The sequence below is a fragment of the Schistocerca americana genome, chromosome 3 (assembly GCF_021461395.2).
Source record: "Schistocerca americana isolate TAMUIC-IGC-003095 chromosome 3, iqSchAmer2.1, whole genome shotgun sequence".
Taxonomy (NCBI): Eukaryota; Metazoa; Arthropoda; class Insecta; order Orthoptera; family Acrididae; genus Schistocerca; species Schistocerca americana.
In genome coordinates this window covers 896,205,088-896,219,669 of record NC_060121.1, presented here as the reverse complement: position 1 = coordinate 896,219,669, position 14,582 = coordinate 896,205,088, and the positions used below count along the sequence as shown (strand labels likewise).

At 52.6% G+C, this 14,582-nt stretch overlaps 31 non-coding genes across 31 annotated transcripts; 24 read left to right on the top strand and 7 right to left on the bottom strand.

The window, feature by feature from the left end:
* Positions 1–52: 52 nt before the first annotated feature.
* Trnag-ucc lies at positions 53–124 on the bottom strand. Its single transcript has one exon. It is a non-coding gene; the product is annotated as a tRNA-Gly (tRNA).
* A 981-nt stretch (positions 125–1,105) lies between these two features.
* Trnam-cau lies at positions 1,106–1,178 on the top strand. Its single transcript has one exon. It is a non-coding gene; the product is annotated as a tRNA-Met (tRNA).
* A 297-nt stretch (positions 1,179–1,475) lies between these two features.
* Trnae-uuc lies at positions 1,476–1,547 on the top strand. Its single transcript has one exon. It is a non-coding gene; the product is annotated as a tRNA-Glu (tRNA).
* Positions 1,548–1,843: 296 nt separating this feature from the next.
* Positions 1,844–1,916, top strand: Trnak-uuu. Its single transcript has one exon. It is a non-coding gene; the product is annotated as a tRNA-Lys (tRNA).
* A 139-nt stretch (positions 1,917–2,055) lies between these two features.
* Trnas-aga lies at positions 2,056–2,137 on the top strand. Its single transcript has one exon. It is a non-coding gene; the product is annotated as a tRNA-Ser (tRNA).
* Positions 2,138–2,411: 274 nt separating this feature from the next.
* Trnag-ucc lies at positions 2,412–2,483 on the bottom strand. Its single transcript has one exon. It is a non-coding gene; the product is annotated as a tRNA-Gly (tRNA).
* A 981-nt stretch (positions 2,484–3,464) lies between these two features.
* Positions 3,465–3,537, top strand: Trnam-cau. Its single transcript has one exon. It is a non-coding gene; the product is annotated as a tRNA-Met (tRNA).
* Positions 3,538–3,834: 297 nt separating this feature from the next.
* Trnae-uuc lies at positions 3,835–3,906 on the top strand. Its single transcript has one exon. It is a non-coding gene; the product is annotated as a tRNA-Glu (tRNA).
* Positions 3,907–4,202: 296 nt separating this feature from the next.
* Trnak-uuu lies at positions 4,203–4,275 on the top strand. The gene has a single exon. It is a non-coding gene; the product is annotated as a tRNA-Lys (tRNA).
* Positions 4,276–4,414: 139 nt separating this feature from the next.
* Positions 4,415–4,496, top strand: Trnas-aga. The gene has a single exon. It is a non-coding gene; the product is annotated as a tRNA-Ser (tRNA).
* A 274-nt stretch (positions 4,497–4,770) lies between these two features.
* Trnag-ucc lies at positions 4,771–4,842 on the bottom strand. Its single transcript has one exon. It is a non-coding gene; the product is annotated as a tRNA-Gly (tRNA).
* A 981-nt stretch (positions 4,843–5,823) lies between these two features.
* Trnam-cau lies at positions 5,824–5,896 on the top strand. The gene has a single exon. It is a non-coding gene; the product is annotated as a tRNA-Met (tRNA).
* A 297-nt stretch (positions 5,897–6,193) lies between these two features.
* Positions 6,194–6,265, top strand: Trnae-uuc. The gene has a single exon. It is a non-coding gene; the product is annotated as a tRNA-Glu (tRNA).
* Positions 6,266–6,561: 296 nt separating this feature from the next.
* On the top strand, positions 6,562–6,634 carry Trnak-uuu. Its single transcript has one exon. It is a non-coding gene; the product is annotated as a tRNA-Lys (tRNA).
* Positions 6,635–6,773: 139 nt separating this feature from the next.
* Trnas-aga lies at positions 6,774–6,855 on the top strand. Its single transcript has one exon. It is a non-coding gene; the product is annotated as a tRNA-Ser (tRNA).
* Positions 6,856–7,129: 274 nt separating this feature from the next.
* Trnag-ucc lies at positions 7,130–7,201 on the bottom strand. The gene has a single exon. It is a non-coding gene; the product is annotated as a tRNA-Gly (tRNA).
* A 981-nt stretch (positions 7,202–8,182) lies between these two features.
* Positions 8,183–8,255, top strand: Trnam-cau. Its single transcript has one exon. It is a non-coding gene; the product is annotated as a tRNA-Met (tRNA).
* A 297-nt stretch (positions 8,256–8,552) lies between these two features.
* Positions 8,553–8,624, top strand: Trnae-uuc. The gene has a single exon. It is a non-coding gene; the product is annotated as a tRNA-Glu (tRNA).
* A 296-nt stretch (positions 8,625–8,920) lies between these two features.
* Trnak-uuu lies at positions 8,921–8,993 on the top strand. Its single transcript has one exon. It is a non-coding gene; the product is annotated as a tRNA-Lys (tRNA).
* Positions 8,994–9,132: 139 nt separating this feature from the next.
* Trnas-aga lies at positions 9,133–9,214 on the top strand. The gene has a single exon. It is a non-coding gene; the product is annotated as a tRNA-Ser (tRNA).
* A 274-nt stretch (positions 9,215–9,488) lies between these two features.
* On the bottom strand, positions 9,489–9,560 carry Trnag-ucc. Its single transcript has one exon. It is a non-coding gene; the product is annotated as a tRNA-Gly (tRNA).
* A 981-nt stretch (positions 9,561–10,541) lies between these two features.
* Positions 10,542–10,614, top strand: Trnam-cau. Its single transcript has one exon. It is a non-coding gene; the product is annotated as a tRNA-Met (tRNA).
* Positions 10,615–10,911: 297 nt separating this feature from the next.
* Trnae-uuc lies at positions 10,912–10,983 on the top strand. Its single transcript has one exon. It is a non-coding gene; the product is annotated as a tRNA-Glu (tRNA).
* Positions 10,984–11,279: 296 nt separating this feature from the next.
* On the top strand, positions 11,280–11,352 carry Trnak-uuu. The gene has a single exon. It is a non-coding gene; the product is annotated as a tRNA-Lys (tRNA).
* Positions 11,353–11,491: 139 nt separating this feature from the next.
* On the top strand, positions 11,492–11,573 carry Trnas-aga. The gene has a single exon. It is a non-coding gene; the product is annotated as a tRNA-Ser (tRNA).
* Positions 11,574–11,847: 274 nt separating this feature from the next.
* Trnag-ucc lies at positions 11,848–11,919 on the bottom strand. The gene has a single exon. It is a non-coding gene; the product is annotated as a tRNA-Gly (tRNA).
* A 981-nt stretch (positions 11,920–12,900) lies between these two features.
* Positions 12,901–12,973, top strand: Trnam-cau. Its single transcript has one exon. It is a non-coding gene; the product is annotated as a tRNA-Met (tRNA).
* Positions 12,974–13,270: 297 nt separating this feature from the next.
* Positions 13,271–13,342, top strand: Trnae-uuc. The gene has a single exon. It is a non-coding gene; the product is annotated as a tRNA-Glu (tRNA).
* Positions 13,343–13,638: 296 nt separating this feature from the next.
* On the top strand, positions 13,639–13,711 carry Trnak-uuu. Its single transcript has one exon. It is a non-coding gene; the product is annotated as a tRNA-Lys (tRNA).
* Positions 13,712–13,850: 139 nt separating this feature from the next.
* Positions 13,851–13,932, top strand: Trnas-aga. Its single transcript has one exon. It is a non-coding gene; the product is annotated as a tRNA-Ser (tRNA).
* Positions 13,933–14,206: 274 nt separating this feature from the next.
* On the bottom strand, positions 14,207–14,278 carry Trnag-ucc. The gene has a single exon. It is a non-coding gene; the product is annotated as a tRNA-Gly (tRNA).
* Positions 14,279–14,582: the final 304 nt, after the last annotated feature.

Genomic DNA, 14,582 nt, shown 5'->3' with positions numbered 1-14,582 from the left:
TTCATTTAACAGCACGCGGCTCACATACTCATACGAAAAAACTAGCGCCACTTGCGGTGGCCGGGAATCGAACCCGGATCAACTGCTTGGAAGGCAACTATGCTCACCATTACACCACCACCGCACAGCCGCTGCTCGCAACGCCCCGCTGTGTCGGCCTCCTGCCCGCCAGCAGCGGCCCACGGTGATAGTAGCTGCAGGCGCCTTACGAGGTAGGGGGGTGCATCCACACGCATTCGGGTAGCGCCTCCACGCACGCTGCGTCTTTGGACAAGACTAGTCGCCGCGGCCGCAAGGTTACTCACACGATAGAGATGAGCATTCGTTTTAAGGCAGTGTAGTGGAGCACTCCGCGTGTGTAGCACTTTTTTCGGTTGTATCCGACGTCGCTGGGTGGCAATCCCACCTTCCCCTGCAGAAAAGTGCTCGGGAAGCACGGGCAGCTTGTCGAGCATCGGTGGTTCAATGGCATGTGCCTCAGTAGTGCAGTAGGCAGCGCGTAAGTCTCATAATCTTAAGGCTTGCCGGCACGATAGCTCAGCGTGTTCGGTCTGAGAGTTATCTGCCCTCTGTAATAAAAGACCGAGTCAACGATGAACTTGAACGGGCGCCATCGGACGTCCGCCCCTAACAAATGCAACGAAAGAAATGGGAACAAAAAAAAAAAAAAAATTGGTGAATGCTCGCTTAGCATGCGGACGGCTCGGGTTCGATTCCCGGCCTATGCATCGTTCTGCTGTTCTCGCTATAATGCTGCCGCGCCGATTCCTCGCCTGAGCTGCGTCAGCCTCAGGAATGTATAGCTGGATTCGCTGTGAGAAGAACCATACACGCAGCACGCAATAGACCGTACTTGAACGGTCGCGTGCTATTTCTGAACTCTGACGTCGGCCTGGCCCAACAGGCCGCTGTGTTCAGGTGCCGCTAGGGCGATGTACTGTAAACTCGGGCAGTGCTGCGTTCCGTTGAAAAAGCTGCGGCAGCAGTTTAATCTAGCAAGTAGGGAAAGCACGTGTAGCAACACAACACATTCTTGAGAAAGTGCAAACTGTCTATCTCTAATATGAGAGACTTACCAAGTTTCCTGTAACGTTACTTGCAACGTGCCTCGGTAGCGCAGTAGGTAGCGCGTAAGTCTCATAATCTTAAGGTCGTGAGTTCGATCCTCACCCGGGGCATTTAATTTGCTGTACATCATGGCTGAATTAACGGCGTTGCTGTTGCTAGGGAACGAACTTAATTGTCGTTCGTTATCCACGCCTCAGCGTCAATATGTTTATTTCCAATTATGACAACGTACAACTTTGATCTTTCTCTTCCCTTGTTAGGAGTAAAATAATGAATAGTCAATTTCGAGCTGTGCGCCATGCCAGTCTGTAGGCGCAAATATGCTCGCAAACGGAGAACTGCACTGAGTCCAGATTCAGCACGAAATACGAGAGGAGACGGAGAAAACCTCACGCTTATCGACCAAATCCGGTGTGGTCTAGTGGCTAGGATACCTGGCTTTCACCCAGGAGGCCCGGGTTCGATTCCCGGTACCGGAACGGAAGTTTTTGCGCACTCAACGCTCCATGTTTTGGCCTTCGAACTGTCGTTTGTCGCCCACCTTCCGAAGCTTCGACCGAACGTAATCGGGGAAAACAGGCACATGATGCAATTACTGTCGGCACCGGAATAAAGGGAGAAGAGGCACTGGTCCGCTGTTGGGCTGCTACCAGCGTCAGTGGGAAGTCGGTGAAGTCGCCAGTTGCGCCAGAAGCCAGAAATTACCGTAGTACGCCTACACACGCGTTCCAGTTATTTACATTGCTTGCAGCCGCTCCATCCACAACGAGCGTGAGCCCGGATAGCTCAGTCGGTAGAGCATTAGGCTTTTAACCTAAGGGTCCAGGGTTCAAGTCCCTGTCCGGGCGAAGATTTTAACGTTTCCGTAATGGCTCGTCTCGTAGCGACGGTAGCCCTGCCGTAATCAGTGCACGGAGTTCGTTTCCTGTCAACATTCTGCGCAGACCGGTTGGGTTTTTCACGATTCCAGGGAAACTTCCGTTACGAGCAGTCGTGGCCGAGTGGTTAAGGCGTCTGACTAGAAATCAGATTCCCTCTGGGAGCGTAGGTTCGAGTCCTACCGACTGCGTCGGTTTTTTCTTTTTTTGTTTAAGAACAACGAGCAGAAAATTTCGCAGATTGCCTGTCGTTTTGGTACCTCTCCACACCTGGCCTCTCACAGCCGTTTATAGTGCCTGTCCTTTTGATAAGGGCGAATTCCAAGCGTCAGCTTTCGCGTCAGCCGAGCAAAGTCGGGACAAGTCGGGACATACTACAGGATGGCCTGCGTGGAGCTACGACGAAAAAAACCTTCATTTAACAGCACGCGGCTCACATACTCATACGAAAAAACTAGCGCCACTTGCGGTGGCCGGGAATCGAACCCGGATCAACTGCTTGGAAGGCAACTATGCTCACCATTACACCACCACCGCACAGCCGCTGCTCGCAACGCCCCGCTGTGTCGGCTTCCTGCCCGCCAGCAGCGGCCCACGGTGATAGTAGCTGCAGGCGCCTTACGAGGTAGGAGGGTGCATCCACACGCATTCGGGTAGCGCCTCCACGCACGCTGCGTCTTTGGACAAGACTAGTCGCCGCGGCCGCAAGGTTACTCACACGATAGAGATGAGCATTCGTTTTAAGGCAGTGTAGTGGAGCACTCCGCGTGTGTAGCACTTTTTTCGGTTGTATCCGACGTCGCTGGGTGGCAATCCCACCTTCCCCTGCAGAAAAGTGCTCGGGAAGCACGGGCAGCTTGTCGAGCATCGGTGGTTCAATGGCATGTGCCTCAGTAGTGCAGTAGGCAGCGCGTAAGTCTCATAATCTTAAGGCTTGCCGGCACGATAGCTCAGCGTGTTCGGTCTGAGAGTTATCTGCCCTCTGTAATAAAAGACCGAGTCAACGATGAACTTGAACGGGCGCCATCGGACGTCCGCCCCTAACAAATGCAACGAAAGAAATGGGAACAAAAAAAAAAAAAAAATTGGTGAATGCTCGCTTAGCATGCGGACGGCTCGGGTTCGATTCCCGGCCTATGCATCGTTCTGCTGTTCTCGCTATAATGCTGCCGCGCCGATTCCTCGCCTGAGCTGCGTCAGCCTCAGGAATGTATAGCTGGATTCGCTGTGAGAAGAACCATACACGCAGCACGCAATAGACCGTACTTGAACGGTCGCGTGCTATTTCTGAACTCTGACGTCGGCCTGGCCCAACAGGCCGCTGTGTTCAGGTGCCGCTAGGGCGATGTACTGTAAACTCGGGCAGTGCTGCGTTCCGTTGAAAAAGCTGCGGCAGCAGTTTAATCTAGCAAGTAGGGAAAGCACGTGTAGCAACACAACACATTCTTGAGAAAGTGCAAACTGTCTATCTCTAATATGAGAGACTTACCAAGTTTCCTGTAACGTTACTTGCAACGTGCCTCGGTAGCGCAGTAGGTAGCGCGTAAGTCTCATAATCTTAAGGTCGTGAGTTCGATCCTCACCCGGGGCATTTAATTTGCTGTACATCATGGCTGAATTAACGGCGTTGCTGTTGCTAGGGAACGAACTTAATTGTCGTTCGTTATCCACGCCTCAGCGTCAATATGTTTATTTCCAATTATGACAACGTACAACTTTGATCTTTCTCTTCCCTTGTTAGGAGTAAAATAATGAATAGTCAATTTCGAGCTGTGCGCCATGCCAGTCTGTAGGCGCAAATATGCTCGCAAACGGAGAACTGCACTGAGTCCAGATTCAGCACGAAATACGAGAGGAGACGGAGAAAACCTCACGCTTGTCGACCAAATCCGGTGTGGTCTAGTGGCTAGGATACCTGGCTTTCACCCAGGAGGCCCGGGTTCGATTCCCGGTACCGGAACGGAAGTTTTTGCGCACTCAACGCTCCATGTTTTGGCCTTCGAACTGTCGTTTGTCGCCCACCTTCCGAAGCTTCGACCGAACGTAATCGGGGAAAACAGGCACATGATGCAGTTACTGTCGGCACCGGAATAAAGGGAGAAGAGGCACTGGTCCGCTGTTGGGCTGCTACCAGCGTCAGTGGGAAGTCGGTGAAGTCGCCAGTTGCGCCAGAAGCCAGAAATTACCGTAGTACGCCTACACACGCGTTCCAGTTATTTACATTGCTTGCAGCCGCTCCATCCACAACGAGCGTGAGCCCGGATAGCTCAGTCGGTAGAGCATTAGGCTTTTAACCTAAGGGTCCAGGGTTCAAGTCCCTGTCCGGGCGAAGATTTTAACGTTTCCGTAATGGCTCGTCTCGTAGCGACGGTAGCCCTGCCGTAATCAGTGCACGGAGTTCGTTTCCTGTCAACATTCTGCGCAGACCGGTTGGGTTTTTCACGATTCCAGGGAAACTTCCGTTACGAGCAGTCGTGGCCGAGTGGTTAAGGCGTCTGACTAGAAATCAGATTCCCTCTGGGAGCGTAGGTTCGAGTCCTACCGACTGCGTCGGTTTTTTCTTTTTTTGTTTAAGAACAACGAGCAGAAAATTTCGCAGATTGCCTGTCGTTTTGGTACCTCTCCACACCTGGCCTCTCACAGCCGTTTATAGTGCCTGTCCTTTTGATAAGGGCGAATTCCAAGCGTCAGCTTTCGCGTCAGCCGAGCAAAGTCGGGACAAGTCGGGACATACTACAGGATGGCCTGCGTGGAGCTACGACGAAAAAAACCTTCATTTAACAGCACGCGGCTCACATACTCATACGAAAAAACTAGCGCCACTTGCGGTGGCCGGGAATCGAACCCGGATCAACTGCTTGGAAGGCAACTATGCTCACCATTACACCACCACCGCACAGCCGCTGCTCGCAACGCCCCGCTGTGTCGGCCTCCTGCCCGCCAGCAGCGGCCCACGGTGATAGTAGCTGCAGGCGCCTTACGAGGTAGGGGGGTGCATCCACACGCATTCGGGTAGCGCCTCCACGCACGCTGCGTCTTTGGACAAGACTAGTCGCCGCGGCCGCAAGGTTACTCACACGATAGAGATGAGCATTCGTTTTAAGGCAGTGTAGTGGAGCACTCCGCGTGTGTAGCACTTTTTTCGGTTGTATCCGACGTCGCTGGGTGGCAATCCCACCTTCCCCTGCAGAAAAGTGCTCGGGAAGCACGGGCAGCTTGTCGAGCATCGGTGGTTCAATGGCATGTGCCTCAGTAGTGCAGTAGGCAGCGCGTAAGTCTCATAATCTTAAGGCTTGCCGGCACGATAGCTCAGCGTGTTCGGTCTGAGAGTTATCTGCCCTCTGTAATAAAAGACCGAGTCAACGATGAACTTGAACGGGCGCCATCGGACGTCCGCCCCTAACAAATGCAACGAAAGAAATGGGAACAAAAAAAAAAAAAAAATTGGTGAATGCTCGCTTAGCATGCGGACGGCTCGGGTTCGATTCCCGGCCTATGCATCGTTCTGCTGTTCTCGCTATAATGCTGCCGCGCCGATTCCTCGCCTGAGCTGCGTCAGCCTCAGGAATGTATAGCTGGATTCGCTGTGAGAAGAACCATACACGCAGCACGCAATAGACCGTACTTGAACGGTCGCGTGCTATTTCTGAACTCTGACGTCGGCCTGGCCCAACAGGCCGCTGTGTTCAGGTGCCGCTAGGGCGATGTACTGTAAACTCGGGCAGTGCTGCGTTCCGTTGAAAAAGCTGCGGCAGCAGTTTAATCTAGCAAGTAGGGAAAGCACGTGTAGCAACACAACACATTCTTGAGAAAGTGCAAACTGTCTATCTCTAATATGAGAGACTTACCAAGTTTCCTGTAACGTTACTTGCAACGTGCCTCGGTAGCGCAGTAGGTAGCGCGTAAGTCTCATAATCTTAAGGTCGTGAGTTCGATCCTCACCCGGGGCATTTAATTTGCTGTACATCATGGCTGAATTAACGGCGTTGCTGTTGCTAGGGAACGAACTTAATTGTCGTTCGTTATCCACGCCTCAGCGTCAATATGTTTATTTCCAATTATGACAACGTACAACTTTGATCTTTCTCTTCCCTTGTTAGGAGTAAAATAATGAATAGTCAATTTCGAGCTGTGCGCCATGCCAGTCTGTAGGCGCAAATATGCTCGCAAACGGAGAACTGCACTGAGTCCAGATTCAGCACGAAATACGAGAGGAGACGGAGAAAACCTCACGCTTATCGACCAAATCCGGTGTGGTCTAGTGGCTAGGATACCTGGCTTTCACCCAGGAGGCCCGGGTTCGATTCCCGGTACCGGAACGGAAGTTTTTGCGCACTCAACGCTCCATGTTTTGGCCTTCGAACTGTCGTTTGTCGCCCACCTTCCGAAGCTTCGACCGAACGTAATCGGGGAAAACAGGCACATGATGCAATTACTGTCGGCACCGGAATAAAGGGAGAAGAGGCACTGGTCCGCTGTTGGGCTGCTACCAGCGTCAGTGGGAAGTCGGTGAAGTCGCCAGTTGCGCCAGAAGCCAGAAATTACCGTAGTACGCCTACACACGCGTTCCAGTTATTTACATTGCTTGCAGCCGCTCCATCCACAACGAGCGTGAGCCCGGATAGCTCAGTCGGTAGAGCATTAGGCTTTTAACCTAAGGGTCCAGGGTTCAAGTCCCTGTCCGGGCGAAGATTTTAACGTTTCCGTAATGGCTCGTCTCGTAGCGACGGTAGCCCTGCCGTAATCAGTGCACGGAGTTCGTTTCCTGTCAACATTCTGCGCAGACCGGTTGGGTTTTTCACGATTCCAGGGAAACTTCCGTTACGAGCAGTCGTGGCCGAGTGGTTAAGGCGTCTGACTAGAAATCAGATTCCCTCTGGGAGCGTAGGTTCGAGTCCTACCGACTGCGTCGGTTTTTTCTTTTTTTGTTTAAGAACAACGAGCAGAAAATTTCGCAGATTGCCTGTCGTTTTGGTACCTCTCCACACCTGGCCTCTCACAGCCGTTTATAGTGCCTGTCCTTTTGATAAGGGCGAATTCCAAGCGTCAGCTTTCGCGTCAGCCGAGCAAAGTCGGGACAAGTCGGGACATACTACAGGATGGCCTGCGTGGAGCTACGACGAAAAAAACCTTCATTTAACAGCACGCGGCTCACATACTCATACGAAAAAACTAGCGCCACTTGCGGTGGCCGGGAATCGAACCCGGATCAACTGCTTGGAAGGCAACTATGCTCACCATTACACCACCACCGCACAGCCGCTGCTCGCAACGCCCCGCTGTGTCGGCCTCCTGCCCGCCAGCAGCGGCCCACGGTGATAGTAGCTGCAGGCGCCTTACGAGGTAGGGGGGTGCATCCACACGCATTCGGGTAGCGCCTCCACGCACGCTGCGTCTTTGGACAAGACTAGTCGCCGCGGCCGCAAGGTTACTCACACGATAGAGATGAGCATTCGTTTTAAGGCAGTGTAGTGGAGCACTCCGCGTGTGTAGCACTTTTTTCGGTTGTATCCGACGTCGCTGGGTGGCAATCCCACCTTCCCCTGCAGAAAAGTGCTCGGGAAGCACGGGCAGCTTGTCGAGCATCGGTGGTTCAATGGCATGTGCCTCAGTAGTGCAGTAGGCAGCGCGTAAGTCTCATAATCTTAAGGCTTGCCGGCACGATAGCTCAGCGTGTTCGGTCTGAGAGTTATCTGCCCTCTGTAATAAAAGACCGAGTCAACGATGAACTTGAACGGGCGCCATCGGACGTCCGCCCCTAACAAATGCAACGAAAGAAATGGGAACAAAAAAAAAAAAAAAATTGGTGAATGCTCGCTTAGCATGCGGACGGCTCGGGTTCGATTCCCGGCCTATGCATCGTTCTGCTGTTCTCGCTATAATGCTGCCGCGCCGATTCCTCGCCTGAGCTGCGTCAGCCTCAGGAATGTATAGCTGGATTCGCTGTGAGAAGAACCATACACGCAGCACGCAATAGACCGTACTTGAACGGTCGCGTGCTATTTCTGAACTCTGACGTCGGCCTGGCCCAACAGGCCGCTGTGTTCAGGTGCCGCTAGGGCGATGTACTGTAAACTCGGGCAGTGCTGCGTTCCGTTGAAAAAGCTGCGGCAGCAGTTTAATCTAGCAAGTAGGGAAAGCACGTGTAGCAACACAACACATTCTTGAGAAAGTGCAAACTGTCTATCTCTAATATGAGAGACTTACCAAGTTTCCTGTAACGTTACTTGCAACGTGCCTCGGTAGCGCAGTAGGTAGCGCGTAAGTCTCATAATCTTAAGGTCGTGAGTTCGATCCTCACCCGGGGCATTTAATTTGCTGTACATCATGGCTGAATTAACGGCGTTGCTGTTGCTAGGGAACGAACTTAATTGTCGTTCGTTATCCACGCCTCAGCGTCAATATGTTTATTTCCAATTATGACAACGTACAACTTTGATCTTTCTCTTCCCTTGTTAGGAGTAAAATAATGAATAGTCAATTTCGAGCTGTGCGCCATGCCAGTCTGTAGGCGCAAATATGCTCGCAAACGGAGAACTGCACTGAGTCCAGATTCAGCACGAAATACGAGAGGAGACGGAGAAAACCTCACGCTTATCGACCAAATCCGGTGTGGTCTAGTGGCTAGGATACCTGGCTTTCACCCAGGAGGCCCGGGTTCGATTCCCGGTACCGGAACGGAAGTTTTTGCGCACTCAACGCTCCATGTTTTGGCCTTCGAACTGTCGTTTGTCGCCCACCTTCCGAAGCTTCGACCGAACGTAATCGGGGAAAACAGGCACATGATGCAATTACTGTCGGCACCGGAATAAAGGGAGAAGAGGCACTGGTCCGCTGTTGGGCTGCTACCAGCGTCAGTGGGAAGTCGGTGAAGTCGCCAGTTGCGCCAGAAGCCAGAAATTACCGTAGTACGCCTACACACGCGTTCCAGTTATTTACATTGCTTGCAGCCGCTCCATCCACAACGAGCGTGAGCCCGGATAGCTCAGTCGGTAGAGCATTAGGCTTTTAACCTAAGGGTCCAGGGTTCAAGTCCCTGTCCGGGCGAAGATTTTAACGTTTCCGTAATGGCTCGTCTCGTAGCGACGGTAGCCCTGCCGTAATCAGTGCACGGAGTTCGTTTCCTGTCAACATTCTGCGCAGACCGGTTGGGTTTTTCACGATTCCAGGGAAACTTCCGTTACGAGCAGTCGTGGCCGAGTGGTTAAGGCGTCTGACTAGAAATCAGATTCCCTCTGGGAGCGTAGGTTCGAGTCCTACCGACTGCGTCGGTTTTTTCTTTTTTTGTTTAAGAACAACGAGCAGAAAATTTCGCAGATTGCCTGTCGTTTTGGTACCTCTCCACACCTGGCCTCTCACAGCCGTTTATAGTGCCTGTCCTTTTGATAAGGGCGAATTCCAAGCGTCAGCTTTCGCGTCAGCCGAGCAAAGTCGGGACAAGTCGGGACATACTACAGGATGGCCTGCGTGGAGCTACGACGAAAAAAACCTTCATTTAACAGCACGCGGCTCACATACTCATACGAAAAAACTAGCGCCACTTGCGGTGGCCGGGAATCGAACCCGGATCAACTGCTTGGAAGGCAACTATGCTCACCATTACACCACCACCGCACAGCCGCTGCTCGCAACGCCCCGCTGTGTCGGCTTCCTGCCCGCCAGCAGCGGCCCACGGTGATAGTAGCTGCAGGCGCCTTACGAGGTAGGAGGGTGCATCCACACGCATTCGGGTAGCGCCTCCACGCACGCTGCGTCTTTGGACAAGACTAGTCGCCGCGGCCGCAAGGTTACTCACACGATAGAGATGAGCATTCGTTTTAAGGCAGTGTAGTGGAGCACTCCGCGTGTGTAGCACTTTTTTCGGTTGTATCCGACGTCGCTGGGTGGCAATCCCACCTTCCCCTGCAGAAAAGTGCTCGGGAAGCACGGGCAGCTTGTCGAGCATCGGTGGTTCAATGGCATGTGCCTCAGTAGTGCAGTAGGCAGCGCGTAAGTCTCATAATCTTAAGGCTTGCCGGCACGATAGCTCAGCGTGTTCGGTCTGAGAGTTATCTGCCCTCTGTAATAAAAGACCGAGTCAACGATGAACTTGAACGGGCGCCATCGGACGTCCGCCCCTAACAAATGCAACGAAAGAAATGGGAACAAAAAAAAAAAAAAAATTGGTGAATGCTCGCTTAGCATGCGGACGGCTCGGGTTCGATTCCCGGCCTATGCATCGTTCTGCTGTTCTCGCTATAATGCTGCCGCGCCGATTCCTCGCCTGAGCTGCGTCAGCCTCAGGAATGTATAGCTGGATTCGCTGTGAGAAGAACCATACACGCAGCACGCAATAGACCGTACTTGAACGGTCGCGTGCTATTTCTGAACTCTGACGTCGGCCTGGCCCAACAGGCCGCTGTGTTCAGGTGCCGCTAGGGCGATGTACTGTAAACTCGGGCAGTGCTGCGTTCCGTTGAAAAAGCTGCGGCAGCAGTTTAATCTAGCAAGTAGGGAAAGCACGTGTAGCAACACAACACATTCTTGAGAAAGTGCAAACTGTCTATCTCTAATATGAGAGACTTACCAAGTTTCCTGTAACGTTACTTGCAACGTGCCTCGGTAGCGCAGTAGGTAGCGCGTAAGTCTCATAATCTTAAGGTCGTGAGTTCGATCCTCACCCGGGGCATTTAATTTGCTGTACATCATGGCTGAATTAACGGCGTTGCTGTTGCTAGGGAACGAACTTAATTGTCGTTCGTTATCCACGCCTCAGCGTCAATATGTTTATTTCCAATTATGACAACGTACAACTTTGATCTTTCTCTTCCCTTGTTAGGAGTAAAATAATGAATAGTCAATTTCGAGCTGTGCGCCATGCCAGTCTGTAGGCGCAAATATGCTCGCAAACGGAGAACTGCACTGAGTCCAGATTCAGCACGAAATACGAGAGGAGACGGAGAAAACCTCACGCTTATCGACCAAATCCGGTGTGGTCTAGTGGCTAGGATACCTGGCTTTCACCCAGGAGGCCCGGGTTCGATTCCCGGTACCGGAACGGAAGTTTTTGCGCACTCAACGCTCCATGTTTTGGCCTTCGAACTGTCGTTTGTCGCCCACCTTCCGAAGCTTCGACCGAACGTAATCGGGGAAAACAGGCACATGATGCAATTACTGTCGGCACCGGAATAAAGGGAGAAGAGGCACTGGTCCGCTGTTGGGCTGCTACCAGCGTCAGTGGGAAGTCGGTGAAGTCGCCAGTTGCGCCAGAAGCCAGAAATTACCGTAGTACGCCTACACACGCGTTCCAGTTATTTACATTGCTTGCAGCCGCTCCATCCACAACGAGCGTGAGCCCGGATAGCTCAGTCGGTAGAGCATTAGGCTTTTAACCTAAGGGTCCAGGGTTCAAGTCCCTGTCCGGGCGAAGATTTTAACGTTTCCGTAATGGCTCGTCTCGTAGCGACGGTAGCCCTGCCGTAATCAGTGCACGGAGTTCGTTTCCTGTCAACATTCTGCGCAGACCGGTTGGGTTTTTCACGATTCCAGGGAAACTTCCGTTACGAGCAGTCGTGGCCGAGTGGTTAAGGCGTCTGACTAGAAATCAGATTCCCTCTGGGAGCGTAGGTTCGAGTCCTACCGACTGCGTCGGTTTTTTCTTTTTTTGTTTAAGAACAACGAGCAGAAAATTTCGCAGATTGCCTGTCGTTTTGGTACCTCTCCACACCTGGCCTCTCACAGCCGTTTATAGTGCCTGTCCTTTTGATAAGGGCGAATTCCAAGCGTCAGCTTTCGCGTCAGCCGAGCAAAGTCGGGACAAGTCGGGACATACTACAGGATGGCCTGCGTGGAGCTACGACGAAAAAAACCTTCATTTAACAGCACGCGGCTCACATACTCATACGAAAAAACTAGCGCCACTTGCGGTGGCCGGGAATCGAACCCGGATCAACTGCTTGGAAGGCAACTATGCTCACCATTACACCACCACCGCACAGCCGCTGCTCGCAACGCCCCGCTGTGTCGGCCTCCTGCCCGCCAGCAGCGGCCCACGGTGATAGTAGCTGCAGGCGCCTTACGAGGTAGGGGGGTGCATCCACACGCATTCGGGTAGCGCCTCCACGCACGCTGCGTCTTTGGACAAGACTAGTCGCCGCGGCCGCAAGGTTACTCACACGATAGAGATGAGCATTCGTTTTAAGGCAGTGTAGTGGAGCACTCCGCGTGTGTAGCACTTTTTTCGGTTGTATCCGACGTCGCTGGGTGGCAATCCCACCTTCCCCTGCAGAAAAGTGCTCGGGAAGCACGGGCAGCTTGTCGAGCATCGGTGGTTCAATGGCATGTGCCTCAGTAGTGCAGTAGGCAGCGCGTAAGTCTCATAATCTTAAGGCTTGCCGGCACGATAGCTCAGCGTGTTCGGTCTGAGAGTTATCTGCCCTCTGTAATAAAAGACCGAGTCAACGATGAACTTGAACGGGCGCCATCGGACGTCCGCCCCTAACAAATGCAACGAAAGAAATGGGAACAAAAAAAAAAAAAAAATTGGTGAATGCTCGCTTAGCATGCGGACGGCTCGGGTTCGATTCCCGGCCTATGCATCGTTCTGCTGTTCTCGCTATAATGCTGCCGCGCCGATTCCTCGCCTGAGCTGCGTCAGCCTCAGGAATGTATAGCTGGATTCGCTGTGAGAAGAACCATACACGCAGCACGCAATAGACCGTACTTGAACGGTCGCGTGCTATTTCTGAACTCTGACGTCGGCCTGGCCCAACAGGCCGCTGTGTTCAGGTGCCGCTAGGGCGATGTACTGTAAACTCGGGCAGTGCTGCGTTCCGTTGAAAAAGCTGCGGCAGCAGTTTAATCTAGCAAGTAGGGAAAGCACGTGTAGCAACACAACACATTCTTGAGAAAGTGCAAACTGTCTATCTCTAATATGAGAGACTTACCAAGTTTCCTGTAACGTTACTTGCAACGTGCCTCGGTAGCGCAGTAGGTAGCGCGTAAGTCTCATAATCTTAAGGTCGTGAGTTCGATCCTCACCCGGGGCATTTAATTTGCTGTACATCATGGCTGAATTAACGGCGTTGCTGTTGCTAGGGAACGAACTTAATTGTCGTTCGTTATCCACGCCTCAGCGTCAATATGTTTATTTCCAATTATGACAACGTACAACTTTGATCTTTCTCTTCCCTTGTTAGGAGTAAAATAATGAATAGTCAATTTCGAGCTGTGCGCCATGCCAGTCTGTAGGCGCAAATATGCTCGCAAACGGAGAACTGCACTGAGTCCAGATTCAGCACGAAATACGAGAGGAGACGGAGAAAACCTCACGCTTATCGACCAAATCCGGTGTGGTCTAGTGGCTAGGATACCTGGCTTTCACCCAGGAGGCCCGGGTTCGATTCCCGGTACCGGAACGGAAGTTTTTGCGCACTCAACGCTCCATGTTTTGGCCTTCGAACTGTCGTTTGTCGCCCACCTTCCGAAGCTTCGACCGAACGTAATCGGGGAAAACAGGCACATGATGCAATTACTGTCGGCACCGGAATAAAGGGAGAAGAGGCACTGGTCCGCTGTTGGGCTGCTACCAGCGTCAGTGGGAAGTCGGTGAAGTCGCCAGTTGCGCCAGAAGCCAGAAATTACCGTAGTACGCCTACACACGCGTTCCAGTTATTTACATTGCTTGCAGCCGCTCCATCCACAACGAGCGTGAGCCCGGATAGCTCAGTCGGTAGAGCATTAGGCTTTTAACCTAAGGGTCCAGGGTTCAAGTCCCTGTCCGGGCGAAGATTTTAACGTTTCCGTAATGGCTCGTCTCGTAGCGACGGTAGCCCTGCCGTAATCAGTGCACGGAGTTCGTTTCCTGTCAACATTCTGCGCAGACCGGTTGGGTTTTTCACGATTCCAGGGAAACTTCCGTTACGAGCAGTCGTGGCCGAGTGGTTAAGGCGTCTGACTAGAAATCAGATTCCCTCTGGGAGCGTAGGTTCGAGTCCTACCGACTGCGTCGGTTTTTTCTTTTTTTGTTTAAGAACAACGAGCAGAAAATTTCGCAGATTGCCTGTCGTTTTGGTACCTCTCCACACCTGGCCTCTCACAGCCGTTTATAGTGCCTGTCCTTTTGATAAGGGCGAATTCCAAGCGTCAGCTTTCGCGTCAGCCGAGCAAAGTCGGGACAAGTCGGGACATACTACAGGATGGCCTGCGTGGAGCTACGACGAAAAAAACCTTCATTTAACAGCACGCGGCTCACATACTCATACGAAAAAACTAGCGCCACTTGCGGTGGCCGGGAATCGAACCCGGATCAACTGCTTGGAAGGCAACTATGCTCACCATTACACCACCACCGCACAGCCGCTGCTCGCAACGCCCCGCTGTGTCGGCCTCCTGCCCGCCAGCAGCGGCCCACGGTGATAGTAGCTGCAGGCGCCTTACGAGGTAGGGGGGTGCATCCACACGCATTCGGGTAGCGCCTCCACGCACGCTGCGTCTTTGGACAAGACTAGTCGCCGCGGCCGCAAGGTTACTCACACGATAGAGATGAGCATTCGTTTTAAGGCAGTGTAGTGGAGCACTCCGCGTGTGTAGCACTTTTTTCGGTTGTATCCGACGTCGCTGGGTGGCAATCCCACCTTCCCCTGCAGAAAAGTGCTC